At 35.5% G+C, this 19,060-nt stretch overlaps 1 protein-coding gene across 16 annotated transcripts in view; it reads left to right on the top strand.

Annotated features, from left to right (window-relative positions):
- Positions 1-19,060, top strand: part of DLG2 (discs large MAGUK scaffold protein 2) — an 847,901-nt gene that overhangs the window by 321,296 nt on the left and 507,545 nt on the right. The gene's annotated exons all lie outside the window — the stretch shown is intronic.

Genomic DNA, 19,060 nt, shown 5'->3' with positions numbered 1-19,060 from the left:
GCAGGAAATATTCATCTGTCTTTTCAGAAACTCTAGGGATGATCTTGGGAATTACACATTAAAAAATCTGTGCCAGATACCTTTAATGAGATAAACGTAATGGGATTTGAACAAACAGGAATAGTTTCTGTAAAGGAAAAATGGATTTCTTTTAGCTTAATGGCATCTCTGATAGTGACAGTAAATTAGTAATAAGTGGAAAAGAGGCTGAAGTAATTTATTTGTACTTACTAAATAACTTTGACTAAGTCCTATCACTCTAAGATGCTAAGGAAAGAAAATACTTGTGGAAATAAAATACTAGGGAAGATCAGAGTGTTAGTGATCACAACAACTGAGAAATGAACGGACTACCTGGAATATGGCAGAAGGCTTATGGCTAAGGTTATTCTAAGACAACCTGGACCAGGGAAAATCTATATGCATTTTGAAATCTGTCATAGACAGTGCTATAGAAATACAAACACGGTAACTAGCTAGAGAGACACAGGGAAATTTTCAGATGACATACAATTATTTTGAATAGTGGAAAGATGACAAAACTGTAAAGCATTTCAGTTGAATTAAACAGAACTGGAAGAATAGGTTGATGATAAAATGTAATTTTGAAAAATATACATATATACAATGGAAAGGGATATATAAATTACTCATACGTACTTAGGTAGCTTAGTGTTTTAAGGATTTTGTGGCCAAATCTCTAAGTGACTGAATTCACAACCAAAATCTTTACAAATGAATGGCAAAAATTTGGAACTGAAACATTGAAAGCATTCTCATGTCACAAGAAGCTCTATAGCATAAAGCTTTTAGAAATGGGTAAAAAAGAAAAGGAAATATATGGATTGCAATGGGAAAAGTAAAAAAGTCTTTTTTTATGTTTTCTGGACAAAATACTGCATTACATCATGATGCTAATTTTTGCCACCTTCTCTGACTTTCTTCCCCTTTGGTTATATTGAATCAAATCTGAAAGGAGTCAGTGTTTGCAGAGCAATTCCTATGACTTCCATAAAAAGAGGTAACCAAACAGAGGAAAGATACAGAATTACCTCATCTGGTATAAATGCCAGTGAATCAATACCACCTAAGTATTGGGATTTTTTAAGAGGTGGTGGAGTGAGAGGTAAATAGTAAATGTAAAATTTCACTGCAACAGAAACTTATGTTGGAGCTTATACCTTATTAGCCATCAGAATTTAACAACACAGCTCAAAGCCATAAGAAAAGATGTCTTTTTTTATTCTGCTGCTTATGGGTCTATATATTTGGAATCTGGAAATATTCATGAGAGAACATGAAAAATCAGGACCTTGTAGATAGGAGATTAAAAAGCCGGAAACTGTTTATCATATGGAACTTTGCACATTGATAGGAGATTATAATTTAGGAAGGTTTTCAGTTAAGACCACAATGCATGTTGCTGTCCCATAGTTCTCTGCCTGATAAAACAGGTCTGTGTTTAATAGAACATGATAACCTGTAATACATAACCTTTTCAAGGTTGTGCAGATTGGAAACTCCAGAAATCTGCTAGCTCAGGGGTAATTTCTGGAACCTGCAGAAGGGACAAAAACCAAGCTGCAATGTTTTAAATTCCTTCTTAAGAGGTGACTTAACACTTGGTGACATGTGCTTAAAAGTTGCAACCTGTTATGAAATAATGAAGATTTCTTTTATTTGTTTTACTTTTGATTCCTGGACTCAAAGGTCTTATGGCAACTGAAACTATGAGAATATGTTACCCTGTGAAAAGACTATAACTATATGCCTCTAGATTACCAGAATCTATAAACAAACAAACAAACAAGCAAACAAATAAATAAATAAATGTTGTATTGGTGACGTTATGGTATTTAATGCTTCATGGAAAGGAAATATGATGTATTGTTTTCAGTTCTTTACAATTCACTCATATATAAGACCCTCCACTGCTATTTTACTTTATGTTTTTGTAGCATAAATACATGCTCATTGGATGTATAATCAAAATAAAGTGTTATAGTGCGTATCATTTGAAATTTTACATGTGAATTTTATGATGTACTTTCATCATGCTCCTAACAAACCTTTAACCTTTTTCTAACAAATAGATCATTGAGAACATTTGGATCATTTGAAACATTTCTGTTACCTTTCTCATCATTGACTGATGAGATCAAGTATTGGGAGAAACAAAACATATTTTAGTGAAAGTAGTTTGGTTGTCTACTAATTTCATTTTTATAAAAGCTGGTGATAATCATTTTGTTGAGTTCAAACCCCAAATAAACGGAAGGAGGAATTTTCAGATGTCACCTTAGGGGTTGCACAAGTTAGTGCACAACTTCACTTGCTCCAGAGTTACTGCTATAGAGCATATAAAATTAGTAAGGTTTTTCCTATTGGTTTATAGTCTCAAGAAAGACAATCAAACAAAAAAGCTGATCCTACAAGATGATGGTATCTTGTTGGTTTTGCTGTACAGTTTGATGCTTGCTCCAGAAGCAGACTGATGAAATTAGTGAACATTTTGTGATCTTTCTGAAATATTTAAGGAATTGTATCATCTTTAAATGTGGAGAAGAAGTGATTTGTTTTTCTTGTTTTTAAGTGACATGCCTGCAACAAAACTATACTTTTCAGTACAAAACAAGAAAAAAATCAGAGGTGCATATTTATTGTCAGAAATTATAGCTTTAAGCAAAGAATCTAACTACATGTAATGTTTACCATGAGTACAGCTGGTGACATTTTTAGCAGCAAATTTGACACAAAAAGCTATTTCAGTGTTACCTTAAAACTTCCCAGTCAAAGTCAACAAATAATTTCATCTGAATAAAGAAGGAAAAAAGATCAGAAATTACAGGTTTTTTATTGACATTTTTAATGTAAGGTCTGTTTTGAAAAAGTCAAAACATTTTATTTAAAAGATGCAAAATAATTTTGAACTTGTATTTTTAAACTACCATTCTGAAATGGAACAAAATATCCAAAAGTAAATTAGCAAAAGAAGTAATGTTCCCTCTTCCAGACAAAAACTTTTGTATTAGATTGAATGAAGTATTTCAGGTCTAGCTGACCTGATTTCTGTCTTTGTTCTGTTATTGAGTGAATAATCCATTATTTGCACAGGCAGGTTTATGGGGTGTATGTGACAAAATATGTACAGACTTTCTTGAAATACTTTTATTTTGTAATCTTTCTTTTGATTTATGAAGATAAAGAATAAAAGTTACCTTCACACTTTAAGTACATACAATTTCCACATGAAGGACTGTGAACTCTAGAATAGTAAACTCCGTCAGAGTATGCAATGAATCATCTATGTCTGACGGCAAAATATGCAGTTTTGCCGCATATATGCTGCATTCCCATTCTGCTCTTGGCAGGATATGTTGCGTTATTTGATAAATGTTCATAAGACAGCCCCCCCCCCCAGAAGAACAGCCAGAGACTCACTTATCTTGTCACTGATGTTTAAACCTGATTTTGGAAATGCTCAGGCTGTTTAGCGTTCCCCATCTAACAGGCTTTCTAAGGATAAGTCATCATGTGTCCTTCCAGCACCACAGTCCAAAGGCTAAAGATAATATGGCTTGGAAGGGAGAGATCAGAAGTGCCATTTCTGGCTTTCTACAAATCCAGGGGAAGTGGAACAAGTCTCTTGCCTCCAATATCCTCATAAATAATAGCACAATATGATTAACTGGTTATTTGGGAATGCACTTTAAATATATATAGTTTTAAATTTTTCAGTCCTTAAGTTTTGCAGCTCAGGTATCTGGTGTGCTGACAGCCAGCTCTGAGGTCAGGGTGATATTGCATTCAGGAAGCGCGAAAGCTGTGTAAAAGTCCCTAGTGGATGTCACATATGGTGTACTCCACTGTATCTTGAATCCAAATCCTGGAATTACCAATTCATAGGTCTGTGCACCTCTGTTATGCTGCAATCTACAGTGGCTGCAGTCTGTCTCTCTCTATCCCCACTCACCCCTCAGCAAATGCAAAAAAAGGCAGGATTCAGTCCACTCTGAAGGGCTTTCTAAGGTCCAATCTTCTGTGAATGGTTCTACATACAGTAGTTTAGATATTAATTTTTTTATATTTAGAGTCAAAGTAAGTGACAAAACTTTTATTTTTACATTTATAACATACTGTGTAGTTAATTAGAGAGGATGTAGACACTATTCTCTAACAAGTACTTTATAAAATGTCATTCATAAGCTATTTGTCTGAGTCATCTTTCGTATACTTTGCCTTTCTAAATAGTTTGTTGATTTGCTTTTTTAAAAAAAAATTCCCCTCTATATGATAATCTTTATACGTGCCTGATCTGTCATGACATTTTGAATTAACAATAATAAAGGAAAAACCAAGAATCAGACAGGCAAAATATAACTCTTGTCAAGTGTGAGCAAGTCATTTTGGAATGTGGGGAAAAAAGATGGTGAAACACCAAGTGATGAAAGCGGCATACCCAAAATGTTTAATATTGTGCTTTGCTGTAACTGTGTGCATGCATAGCTGCTATTGGTCATATCTGTATTTTGGCAGAAGTCCTGGTTAAGTCGATGGGGATTTCAGCCTAAAAGCCATGTTATTGTCCATTACTTGGAATATTGTTAAAATTGCATAAACAGTGTGCCTTTTTAATCAGGCATGTGGTATAAAATAGAGTTTCAAAGGGAACTGTACTGATGTGTTTTAGATGAAAAAGCATTTATTGCACAATAGTATATTTTGTTTAGCTACCTTTCACTTTTTATAGATAAGAGAGAAAAAGGTTTAAAACTGGGTTGTCCTGATGGAAAAGCTTAGGAGGATTACAGTTAAGGGTCTTTTATAAGATCTATTTTATATGAATGATTTGGAAAAATGGTGAAGCACTTTATTGTGTTTCAGCTGTGACTTCTTAAGCATTATTCTCAAGTAGCATCCTGTGTTATGTACATGATATTGCATATAATTTATTAAGAATTTCCAATGTATCATCATTTTCAAATGAATGCACAATTTTATTTCCGTCTTTCAGACAGAAATCCCTTTATTTGTTCAAAGCTTTCTATCTTTTCTGACTTCATTAGGAAGGCTAAAAAACAGCTGATAATCATATTTATATATGTGTGAATGTATATGTATTATATATTTGAAAAAAAGTCTAAAAATCTTATTAAAAATATCATAAAATCATAGAATCATTTAGGTTGGATGAGACCTTTAGGATCATTGAGTCCAAATGTAAACATACTGTTGGAGCTATACATTTCTTAGCTTCAGCCTTTAAAGATAATCCATTTTTGTCCTCATTACAGTGCAGTATGTGTTTCTCTTAGCTAAAACAGTTAGATAAGTTTCTTCAGAGACATATTTAGAAAATATACTTTAATACGGTAACTGCTGTAAGGTAGAAAGGAAGGTAGTAGGTAACACAAGATACAGGGGGGGGTGAAGTCTTTTAAAAAAATGAATTAACAGTAGATAAAATGAAAAGAGACTGGAACAAATGAGGAATTTGTTATAAACACTGAGAAGAGAATGAAGAAATTGTTGTGAAGATGAAAGAAGAGATGAGGCACATATATGAGCACACTAGAAGTATTAAAAAAGTAACAACTTCATGCTACAGTTTTAGTTCCATCCTTCTTTACTCCTTCCATCAAAAACCTTTAATAGTTGGACTCAATGAATTTAGAGGTGTTTTCCAGCCTTTATGATTCTATGATTCTCTAGTCTAGTACAGTTTTGATTTTGAAATCTAAATTGGATAAAGTGTATCTTTTGGATAAACATCTTAAATAGAATGAAGCAAAAAAGGAAGTTTATTGTACATTTCCAGCTGAAACACAGCTTCACAGTTTTCCTTTCTTTTGGGGCATTATCTCATTTAGTATTTCATGCAGTAGAATTATGAGAGCACAGTTCATCAGTGAATTACACCAATGTGTAATAGAACTTCCGGTTTCAGATGCTACAAGGGAGGACCATATCCCTATTTCCACAAGCAATATTAATTTATTATTAAATATCAAAAGGGTTAATGACCTATCATATCTCTGTGATTTTATGGCAAATAATCCTGTGATAGGATTATTTGCCATAAAAAAATTTCATAAATTCCGGAATGTGGTGAAAGACCATATAGTTTGCTCTCTGTATCAGCTGCCAAAGAAAATTCATCTTCATTTGTATACTTGCAACATTCTTGTTCAACTAGTGGAGTCCAAAAGGTCTTTCACATGCATTTATGTGAAACTTAGGCTGGTCCTTCACCTATGATGCTTTTCTGTGGTAATTTTTCATAGGCACTAGTCCCTATTTTATTTTTGTAGATTGGCATTCTAGATTAAATTTGTTGAGGTAAGCAAAGTGAACAAGAGATACTCTAGATTTTATGAGGCAAACAGTGTGAAGAGCAGTCACCAAATTAGGAATGTCAGTTTAAGTAATAATAAATAAGTATATTGAATAACTGCATTGACTTACTGTGCAAAATATCGCCTTAATATACTCTAACTACATCTTTTCCAAGAAATTCCAATGTTCAGAAGGCTTAGTTGCTCACTTTAAAAGTGAATTAGACTAAACCAGAATGAAAGTATGCTCATAAATGCTAAGTTAGCTAAATCTGGATGCATAAATTTATGGACACTTAATGGGACCATATAACAGAAAATAAATTTTCGGGCTAACTGCTGCTGGCCATTAAAATTAATATGCTATATATTAGCTAACCACAACACTTGATTTTAAGAATGTTTTAAAAATAGATTTCTAGTTAGTTGATCTCACAACACCACTGCGTAGTAGCTAAGTCTAATGGCATCAATCTACTGGAGGATAGAAAAGTAGGAAATAGAAGTCTGGAACAGACATGGAGATCTTAAGTGATTGGTTAATGCTCTTGATGAAAACAGAATAAAGAACAATGCTGCAAAAATTCTTGACCATACCTTGGCTGGTCATTATACTTTATACAGTGGGCCAGGCAAATAATACACAGATTTGAAAGTAGCACCATACAAAGGTTATTCTCCAACACAATCATAATAGTGACTGTAACCTTTGATTAGGGTAAATCCATTCTCCCCCTTTCAGAGCAGAGGGAGAGTCGAGCACATTAAAAAGCTCATCGATTAGATGTCTCTGAGACACACACTACTGGGTGATATACAAACCTCAGCAAAAGATTTCCCTCTGTTGGAACACTTGGTTTAAAAGATGGTATTTCTAATATAGATGTTTGTTATGAAAAGCATATTTACATTTCTAGTGTCATTGTATGTTGTAATTTAAGAATTAAACTCAAATTTTTTTCTTAACTTTGTCTGTTTACTCTGTGAAAGAACTACTGATGCAGTGTATCCAGATTAAGATTGATTAACAATTCTGTGAATTTTGCCCAGCAGCTATAATCGTTGGTTGCCTTAGCAACTTGGTAGATTAAATCATAAGCTAAAATCCAGGGGGTTCAATTAAAAATTCTTGTTGAATTTCAAATTTTTTTGAGATTGAAAGGACCAGTGATTGAATACCCACTTGAGAATTCTCAGGGTTGGCTCCTTTCTCTTCATTGTATTTTATTAAAAATGAAGCATAAATCTAATATGTTGTTGGGGAAATGTTTGCCTATTCCAATTTACTATTGGTGCTGATACATTAGGACTAGTGAAGCTTTGTGGTTTTGTTGCACAGCAAAGCCCAGGCTAAACTTTATCTTACTCAAAGGATAATCTGATTTATCATATTCTCTAGGCTATTTTTCTTGTATTTGATACTGGACAGAATTTATGCTAGTACTGGTCCTACACATAATTTAAAAAGCAGTACTTGTTAATATTAATTTTGATTATCGTGCTAGGACTTTAATTCTGAAATATACTCCTAAAGGACATTGGTTTGTTGAATGTTGAAACTACCCACTGTCCAGTTTGTGACTGCAGAGTAGAGCCAAGGTTCTGCATTCTGTTCCTGCAGCTCCAGTTTGGATGTTTTCTGTAATACTTTGGTGAACAGCAGGGCCTATTCACCTTCTTTTGACCATACTGATTGTTCTGCTACTGATTTGCTTGTAACTGTGCTGTCTTTACCTCCAGTACCCTGATGTCCATTAGTTCGGGATGCACTTTTCCCACAGTGCTCTTGAAGGAAGTCTCATTTTTCAAAGGCTAAGATAAATTGGGATTTTTCAGCCCAGAGAAGAAAAGACTCCAGGATGACCTTATTGGGGCCTTTCAGTACCGGAAGGGAGCCTACAAGAAAGCTAGAGAAGGACCTTTTACAGGGGCATGGAGTGATAGGACAAAGGGCAATGACTTTAAACTGAAAGTAGGTTTAGATTAGCTATAAGAAATAAATTATTTATTGTGAGGTTGGTGAGGCACTGGAACAGGTTGCCCAGAAAAGTTTCAGATACCCTACCCCTGGAAGTGTTCAAGGTCAGGTTGGATGGAGCTTTGAGTAACCTGATCTAGAGGAAGGTGTCCCTGCTCATGGCAGCAGTGCTGGAACTGCATGATCTTTAAGGTCCCTTCCAACCTAAATAATTCTATGATTTTGTGATAAATTGTTTGTCAGCCTTTCTCAGAAAAGTCTTTGTGCTCCAGGTATTCTGATGTGATGCCAAAAAATATCGAACCATTAACATGGAGATGCTAACTTCACAGAACTCTTGACTTTTGTTCTCCCCCTTGCACAAGAGAAAAAAATAATACCTTACTGCTTTCTATCTTCACTTGTCCTAATGAAAAGGGTTTTTTTCTACTTATCTTCCATTGCTTTGGTCTGGGTCTCACCAAGGACAGACTACCTGCTCAGACACTAAATATATTCCACCACACACAAGGGTAAGCAACATTTTGTGGTTTCTTACTTTCATCCTCCTTAAAGACTTAGCACCTCTTTTTCCTCATTATGTAGTGCTGACTGTCTTTGTAGACAAAAATGAAACGATGAAGATGAGAGGAAAAAAGGTGCTTATTTTTAAAAGAATTAGATAAACAAACTAAATAAAAGAGAAATAAATAGCATAAGAGAAACATAAACGTTCCTGCAATGTTCCAGAAACACAGAGAAAAACAGTGTTGGCCGTTTAGTGTGGTAAAAGAAGAATTCAACCCTTTCATTCTCTGTTTAAGTTGCTCCATCAGATTTTGGGTTTTGGTGCATATCTTACATGTTAGCAAATCTACAGAAAGATACTCAACAGTTATTCTGCAATTATATCAGAATTGTGCTGAATACTAGTGGATTTCAGAGATAAAAATTATACTAATCAGAGAAAGGAAAGTTGATATAAAATGTGATATATTGTATAGATAAACGACCATCACTTGACAGTTGAATATAAAGACAAATCTGAATTCCTTTGGGCCCTCCATCAGCAAGAAATTTTTGAGTTATATTTTATTCTAAAAATTATCCCTTGAAATCTTTTTAATAATTCCAGCAGTTATAAAAAATTATGTTAAATTACAGAGTAGGCCTAAAGCATGATCCTAGAAACCTCCAAATTCTGCATCTAGTTTAAGACATAAAAGTGTAGCTCTGGGAGAAAAAAAATATAGCATAAAGTATAGGAATTAAAGTGTAGTAAGATAAAAAAGAAGCTTGTGACTAGAAGATAGTTCTTTCACATGTGCTAAGTAATCCTCTTAATTATTTTTTTCATGTGAAAACCTTTTTATATGTTCTACCTGGGTGAGAGGAACTTCTGATCATTAAAACCTAGTTAATGAAGTTCAGTGAAAATGAAAGTTCTGCTACCCCTTTCTCTGGAAAGTACTTCCTGGCTTTTCAGTGTTAGTTTTATATTCAACATGTATTTGCAATTTGAGAAACTCATTATTTTCATGTTATTTATTGTTTATAAAGGGTTTTGCAATCCCTACACAGAAATCTTTTGCAGATTTTGCAGAAGTACCCCCAGTAGCTGCACTGAAACGTAGCTTTGCTAAGCTTTGCTGTTGGTGTTGGTGAGATATCTGTTCTGTTGCTGTGTTATCGACAGAGCTGTTCTGCACTTTGAGGCCATTCTGAAATTCCTTTATTTGGTTTTAAAGTCTTCATTCTGGAATCACAAGTGTAAAACTCATACAAGCTTCATCTGTGCTCTACATTTCTTAATTTCAACTACTAATTTAAAATTAATCTATTGGGAGTAGGTTAGAGGGAAACTGTCATGGTGAACAAATGGGTTTCTTTCTTGATTTCTTTATCCTAAAATAGGAGAAGCTGAAGGGAAACAAGGGAGGAGGTTTACAAATAATTTTTTATATATTCTTGGAAATTTAAGAAATTACTATGCATTTATGCATTATGTCCTTTAGATGTAATTAATGCTATAGGGTCTTACCTTTCTTTAATTCTATTGGACTATAAAGCAGTTTGAATCTGCATATTGGAAAGGCTCAGTAGGGATCAGCATTACCACTGTCTTATGATTTGATGAAACAAAGGCATGGAGTGGGGAAGGGAATTGCACAATTTCACAGCTGAGTCAGCAGATCAACTCAGTTTCTCTTTCAGTGCCTTAGCAATTCTGTCCCATCACTAATAATCACTATTGTGCATAAAAAACAGATCTTTTTGTTCCAAAGTAAAGTGTTTGCAACAAGTTAGAGATGCTTTCATAGGACAGGAGGACTTCAAGCATGATGGATGAGTGCTGAAGGAGTCACGTTACCAGACATTGTTGGGAACTTGTCTGTCCTAGCAATAGGGATCACATATTGTTGGAGTGCCTAGTTTAGGAGTTTGGGTAACTCACAAGGCAGACATTTTTGAAATCATATCTACAGAGTGCATGCATTATTTTAATGCAACTTAAAATCATAGAATCATATAATGGTTTTGGTTGGAAGGGACCTTAAATATCATCTAGTTCCAGCCACCCTGCCACGGATGGGCAGGGACACCTTCCCGTAGTTGCTCAGAGCCCCATCCAATATGGCCCTGAACTTCCAGGGATGGGATATTCGCAACTTCTCTGGGCAACAAATGTAGATCTCAAAAACAAACAAACAAAAAAACAATCAAAAAACTCCTTATGTAGAAACACCAGCAGGGGAGGCATACGATGGATTGCAATATTAAATATTTTCTGCTATACATGAGGATTTAAATGAGAGTTATCTTAGCAGATTGGTGAAATACCCAGGCTCTTCAGCTTGCCTAGAGAAATAGCTGGGTAATGGTCATCCAAATTATAACAAAATATATAGTTAGCTGAGGTAGAACCAAGTAGTTTTTCATTTTTGTGCTATTCTGCAAACCTGTAAAAAACCCTTCTAAATGAAGAAAGCATAATTTAAAAACTTGTGTGTACACCTCAAGATCTATTGGCCAGGCTAAAGTAAGGAGATGTGCTGAAGGAGAGAGATCTCTCTTTAAGACAGCTCTCAATGAGAAAGGTGTTAGGAGGAGAGGAGAATGGGTTTGAATCATGCTGTGGACTTTTAACAGATTGCTTTCCAACTGCCTACCCCAAGCAGAGCAATTGCTGGCATGTAGCATGTAGTGAAGATGGATATGTACCACACTGCCTGGCAAGCGTACAAGCAAATAATTGTATCAGCAAGCCAGAAACATGATTTTGATCTCTAAAGCAAGGAGGTAAATGAGGAAATAATTTCAGTTTTTATCTAGGCTGACTAAAAGATTTGTTCACTAAATTTTCTCCATTTTCTATATCCTGTCTAGCTCCAGGTTTTTAAGATATAAATTAAAGACTCAGAAACTTTTTTTATTGAGATTACTGTAACAGAAAAACATTTGGGTTTGGAGGCTTGCTTTCAATTCTCTTCACAGAATTGGTATTAGACTGACACTTTTTTTTTTCCTGTCAAATATCTCTCTGATTTCTGTAATTATAATAACTTCTAGCATTAATGCATAATAAATTCCTGTCTTTTGCATATTTCAGATCAAGGTTTCATCTTAATACTAAAATCCGGGTATGAGTTAATAAAGTGCAGCATCCAACTTAACTATTTCATTGCCTTTTTAGATACTTTTTTTTGAAAAATGAATAAATCAATGCTAATAACCTTCACTAAGATATCCTGAATATATCCTTTGAGATAATGTATAATATCATGGCAGAAAAATCTAGTCTGAAGTCTTGATTCTGCACTAACTGATTCAGAGTTCATGTGTGAAATGAATGCTAATATTGGAAATATGTTTGGTATTGACATGTTTTATAATGCCTTCCTTGAAGCTTGCAAGAGAAAGCTCTGTGGGCTTCTATTCAGCTTAGTGGGGAAAGAAAAAAAGTCTTATGAAATTTTAAAGCAATGCATTTGGGGATGATAGGGTAGTCTGGCAGCACATTAATCTTTATGGGGGTTATCCATCCCTAGTGGAAAACACATAATAGGGTGTCACCCTTTTGAATCTCCTCAAACTGTAGGGACAGAAAGAATGGTGAATGTTTGAACCACCAAGTTCCTGTAGAACTTTAATTCCTAAATATTGTGACCAAGGACAAACTTTAAATGAGACTATCCTGGGTATTGTCAAGTAGCATCTTCAAATACGTGATTACACTTGCAGCCAGACACACTGGTGAAGAAAATAAAACTGGAGGCATGATTTGATTTACAATAAGGGAGGCTTATATTGATGGTCCTGCATAAGGAAAGTTTTTTTCCTCATTAGTTATTGGAAAGTCCAGCAGAATTCCAAAAAACTGTTGGTAGTGCATGGCCCTGGAGCATGAATGTATACTTTGATTTTTAAAAATATATTTACATATATTTAAAGTACACTGGGATGATCTGATGCCTCTCTTAAGTCAACTGAGCATCCATGTCTGTGAAACACAAGCCTAAATATTTTCAACTCATTCTTTTATAAAGCCAGTGGAAGCAGGAGTCAAAAACATATATTGAGACTAAGATATCTTTGAATGTCACCAATCTTATTAAATCAAATGTTCTTCTGAGTGTTACTCTTAACTATCATAATTAATTGTACAGAAGGGATATAATTACATATTCCTGTCAACTCCTGAAAAAATTGCAAGTGAACATTTTCTGTTCAGTAGTGTAGGAAGTTTACAAATGCTGTGTCAAGGTGTGATTTGCCTGGCTCTTAGACATCTGAAAGTGAGGTATCTCAATCCAAGCTTGGTATCACAAGTCCCATGATAGTGGAAAAAAGTAGTCGTGTTGTATTGCTGGTTTTGTGATGGTTAGTCTGAGATTATGTGAGCTCTCAGAAATCCCAGAAATTCTGCATTGGCAGGAGATGGGGCCTGGAGTGAAGCTTATAAGTGCTGATGCATTTTCAGGGACAATGCAGTCCACATCAGGTCCCAGTCTGGCAATTAGGATGGATGTACTACAGGGTGCAGCATCTGGCAGGCATTACTGGCTTTGAAGCAAAACAGAATTTGATTATTCAGGGAGAAACAGCACCTGAAAGAATCTTGGTCTAGGGGTAAATTGTGCAATTTATGACAGCTAATTGCTTTGCAAACATTTCTGAAAATTATTTTGCAGCTATAGCTTAAGATCTCCATCTGTACTATACAATACTGACATGGTTTGAATAACTGTAAAAATACCCAGGAACAGACTAATATGGGCCAAATAAGAGCTCTTCTGGCTTCTTTCAAAAACAAAACAGAAAACAACAGAAAACAAGTAGTAGCTCTCTTGTCATGGCACTTTTCCCAGTGTCATCCATGACTGTCAGCTCTACTATAGTGCTTGAACAGCACTGTGGGAGGTACTAACCTTCCCAAATAATTATGATTTTTACAGAAGGCAATGATCAGGAAATATGCAATAGCAAGGCCTGTATAACACACTAAACTGGCATTGCTTGGTTTGGAAATAGTGCCAAAGTGCTGTAATACTGGTTTATTTTCCTGCACAGTGCTGTATCTGTGTCTTTGTGTGTGTGATTCAGCAGTTGACAAGACAATATTATTGGAAGAATCTTCATAATCAAAACATTTTTAAAAACTAATATTTGTTTAGCAAGTGTAAACTTATTTAAATTTTTAACTAATTTCTGGCGAGGAAATAAGGGGTGGGGATTTGGGGAGGGGGGGTTCCCACATATTCCCAGTATTTCCTTTGGAGAGGAGAGTATGAAAATGCACCCTATGCAGTCAAAAATAAAAGTGTACTATTAAAGCAAAGGAATGTCCCCTCATCTGTTCTTTTTGGATTAATTCTATGTGTCAGGATGAAGAATTTTTGAAGCCAGACTCTCTTTGGTTCCTGCGTCACAGACATAACACATTCTCTCATGAACTGAAAACCTCTGAGGTAGAATGAGATGTTTAAAGAGTGCTTGAAAAGTGACAGATCTTTAATGAATTATAAATATGATATTGACCTTTTTTTTTCTTTAACAACTTAGTTGGTAGATGTTTTGTTGCATTTCAAAAAGTTACCTACTTTCTACTTCACAAAATATTATTGCTTAAGTCTTACATGGTGGAATTACAGGCAAAAGAGTTTGGAGAATAAATGCCAGATAACCTTCTTCAGCTGTTGCGAGGGATCTGTGCTTGAGTGAGTTGGATAATAAAGGTGATGAAGTAATGAGGTGTGTTGGGTGGAGAGGAACCTAATGAAGTTCAACAAATACAAATGCAGAGATGCACTTGGGGAGGAATAACCCCATGCAGCAGTAAAGGTTAGCTGCTAGAAAGCAGCTCTGCAGAGAAGGATCTAAGGAACAACAAACTGTTTATGAGCCAACAGTGTGCTCTGGGGGCCAAGGAGGCCAATGGTATCTGGTGTGCATTTGGAAGAGCACTGGCAACAGGTCACAGGAGGCGACCTGTTTACAGGTCACAGGAGGCGCCCCTTTACACAGCTCTGATAAGACCACATCTGGAGTGCTGTGTTCAGTTCTGGGTTCCTCAGTACGAGACAAGGACCTACTGGAGAGGATGTAGTGGAGGGCCACAGAGATGATGACAGTATTGGAGTATCTCCTTTGTGAGGAAAAGCTGAAGGAGCTGGGCTTGTTTAGCCTGGAGATGACCAACAGTGGATCTCATCAATATCTCAAGGGCAGGTGTCAAGAGGATGGGGCCAGACTATTTTCAGTGACATCCAGCAATAGGGCAAGGGACAACAGCCACAAACTGAAGTGCAGGAAATTCCATCTGACCATGAGGAAAAGCTTTTTTTACTTTGAGGGTGACAAAGCACTGCAGCAGGCTGCCCAAAGAAGATATGGAGTCTCCTTCCCTGGAGATACTCAGAACCCTCCTGGCTATGATCCTGTGCTCCCTGCTCTAAGAGTCTGCCTTAGCAGGTAGGTTGGACTAGGTGATCTCCAGAGGTCACTTCCACCCCCTGCTGTCGTCCTGTGCTTCTATGATTTATGAGACCAGTTTGAAAGGAATGCCACTGTGTCCAGTTTGTATCAAGCAGAAAGACATCACAAATTAAATGAAAAATAAATAAATACATAAGAAAGAATAGGAAGTGAGTAGGGACACTGACAATTTCAGATAGGCAACAGAAAAGAGCACCTGGTCTACACATTTGTAACGAGTTTGTTTTACATGGATGAGTTTGAAAGAGAAGTAATACACGTCAACCTGTCTTTGTAGAATGCTCCATATTGTGTTTCATAGCGCTAATATGCTGCCTATGACCCTAATGATGGAGGACTAAGGAAGAGGAAAAGGAAGGTGGATGCACACTTAAGAGATGGTCTGAACGGAGTTCAGTGACTGGGGACAATTGTCCCTGTTATAGCAATGCCAGGAGCTGTCACCTTGGGTATTATATATTTAATGTTTGTGTATTAAACATAGTAGAAAATAGTAACAATCTATGATATTAATTGAACAGGTGGAGAAGAAAAGAGAGTCATAGTAGCTTGAGACTGTTTTGAGGCCAGGTTAAATGGGGCTTTGAGCAACCTGGCCCATGGCAGGGGAGTTGGAACTAGATGATCTTTAAGGTCCCTTCCAATCCAAACCATTCTATGACTCTAATTTTATGGGTTTTTTTCACATTGTGGGTATACAGAAAATGCTTTGTTTTTCATTATTAAGCCTTTTTGAGTGAATTTCAAATGTAGATTTCCTTAAAAAAACAAAATTAAAATTAGAAGATCCAGCTTACACATATTCTTGAAGACTACAAAGCAGTGCTATTGTGTCCAGAATATAGAACCAGCAGCCTCCAGAAAGGAGAACTTCTTGGAAAATTCAAATATTTTTGAGCCTTTAAAAAATGTTTCAAATTATTGTCCAGACTGACACCTTGTAATGCTGACACTTTTTTCAACAGTGCTGTGTGAGAGGTCATGACATCTATCTTGTGCAGTAACTTAGAAAATAAAGTGACTCACAACTGCATATCTGACACACCCCAGTTTTTGGCCTCTCTCTTTCTACTCCTATTGCCCTGGTTATCTTGCCAGACTGTATAAATTTGTCTTGGAGACAGATTGCTGTTACATGTTGGTTCAACTATTTTATTGTCGTTTTCTTTGATTTTTTTTTTTTGTCTGAGGATGGGTCTATTTGCTTCTGATTTTTGCCAAATATAAGCATTTGAGAAGTTGATAGAAGTTCTGGGCTAGTTATGTGTGAGGCTATATAAACAAGCATAAAGTAATAAATTGAATAGTCTCCTTGGACAAGCAAACCACTTACATTTCTGATTCCTAAAGCAAAATTGATATTTATTAATCAACCTGTCTGCCTCTATAATAAACTAGTATAGCTTTCAGTGTGTGGCCTCATAAAATGTTTTGTAAAAATATGCTCCTCCCTAAGAGATTTGGACCAGCTGTTAAGCAAGCCTGCTGAGCAGCTCTGCTCAGTTCCAGTCTAATTAGAGTTGTGCACATTACTGAATTTTTGCTTTTCAAATGTTTTAGATATAATGCTTCAGTTCACATTAAAAATGTGATCTAGAATCTCTGCTATCTCTCCAGAAATGTTTTATCATATATGAGGATTAAAGTTTGTATTTTAAAAAATAATAATAATGTATATGATAACACAGATGTGGAAAATTATTTAATTGTAAAAAAATATGTGAGTGCTTATAGGAAAAATGGCATCATTCAGATTGTTTAATACCGTGGTCTATGCTCACAGCTGAGCAAAGGAAAATTGCTGGTTCCTTCATAGTTTATCCCCTTTAGGATAAATTACATCAGAGTTAATTCCAGAATCAGTATTTATTTATAAATTAATTTAGAGGTTTTATGGTTGTCGATATTTATTTCCATTGCCCTGTAGTACACTTCTAAAGTACTTTCATGTGTATTGAGAAGCCTAATTAAGTGAAAGCTATTACTTGTTGTGGCTTTCTGAAATATTTTAGGCTTGATGCTTTTTAAAGAAATTAGGTTGGATGAATCAAATGTGCACGACTTTTGCAGTCTATATTTCGACCTTTCTTTCCAACTGAAAAATTATTTGCTGGTTATTTTCTGATGATGACAACAGCTAGATATATTTTAAATGCCTAAACCATTTAGGAAACCTTTAGGTTTTGTATCTAGTACTGTGTGGAACATGGAAATAGTCAGGCTCCCTCTTCAAAGTGAATATTCAATCTTTTATAAATTCTTGTATAGTTTCTAAAACTCTGAAATACATTTAATCAGAAGAACAGAGGCTCTACCACAATGAGAGAGAAAAGATGTCATTCATTAGGCAAACCTCCCATTTAAATCAGTTGAAGAAGAGAATTTAACTCTCAGGAACTGCAGGGGTTTTTTATTTGACGTGAAACATCCTAGACACCACCAGAAGTATAACTTTATCCATCCTGTGTATGAATATGTCTATTTCTTTAAATGATTACTGGGAAAATTGTGGGGCAATCAATTACAAATTTTACAGTAACTAAACCTGCATTAGGAATATACTTCATCTAAAACAATGTTATATAATATCATAGTGGGTTTGAGTCATATTTTACTTAAAATTCTGATTTTAAAGCCTGCCCAAGAAGGACACATAAGCAAAACAGTTATTAAAAATTATATTCAATAGCATTTTAAGACTCTATTGATTGCTCTGACTAGAGCCTATCAATGCACATAAAGCAGACAGGCCAGATGTTTAAATGTAACTCAGATTATATTATATCAGTTTTAACAGCCTCCCTCACACTATGCATAGAAAAGCATTGGGGGAAATTACCTTGCTTTCTGAAGGCCAGAACTTTGTGAGTAATTTGTAATAATGTTTCTCTCAAGCTTTCAAATTTTGGGCCAGTTTCACTTAAGTAACTTCGTTTGCATATATTTCAAACATTGCTTGAAATCAATTTCTTTTTTTTTTCTCCAACCTCTTGAATTTACATTTGTAATGTAGTTTGCCTTGCCACTGCCATATTCAGTGCTTTTGTAACTAAAAATACAGATCTTGTTCAGCAAGGCACATTGCACATTCCGAAATGTACAGCTGTAGAGGCTAAATCCTAGGCAATGTGCCCTGTCCTAGAAACAGCTGAAATCGTCACTTCTGAAGTACTGTCTGGTATTCTGTGTCTCTTTGTCACTTGCAAACAATTGTGAGATTTAATGTGTAACATTTATCCATGATATATTGCTTGAGATGTGCATTAAGCATGCAACCAAAGCCAAAGGATTAGCATGCTCTTCCACACACTTCTCCTGATGAAAATCCCATAGGTGGGAATACTCACGTATTGCTGTGGAGATGTTGCCTTGAAGAATACCAAGGTTATGCATTCATATCACACATTTGTGTTATGATGTTCTGTCCTGACCTTTAATCGTCGTTTACTGTTACAACAGATGAAATAATCAAGTGGTATATTCCTTCAGTCCTCTTCAGACTGAGACCATCTGAGACTGAAAGATTAGGCTGTCTGCTTATCTCATCTTTAAATCACATCGAATTACCAAGACATTTGCATAATACATTTGCAGTCTACCATCTTTTTGTTGTCTTCTACAGCATTACTGTAGGCAGAGTACTCAATAAGTGAATAGTACTTAATCTGTTATTTTTAAGGAACTACAAAGGCATAAATGCCTATTATGTTCTTGAAAGGATAGGCCTGAAAGCAGGAAATAGGCATGTCAGAGGGTATTTTAACAAAATAAC

The sequence above is a fragment of the Chiroxiphia lanceolata genome, chromosome 2 (assembly GCF_009829145.1).
Source record: "Chiroxiphia lanceolata isolate bChiLan1 chromosome 2, bChiLan1.pri, whole genome shotgun sequence".
Lineage (NCBI taxonomy): Eukaryota > Metazoa > Chordata > Aves > Passeriformes > Pipridae > Chiroxiphia > Chiroxiphia lanceolata.
This window is presented reverse-complemented; position numbering and strand designations above follow the sequence as displayed.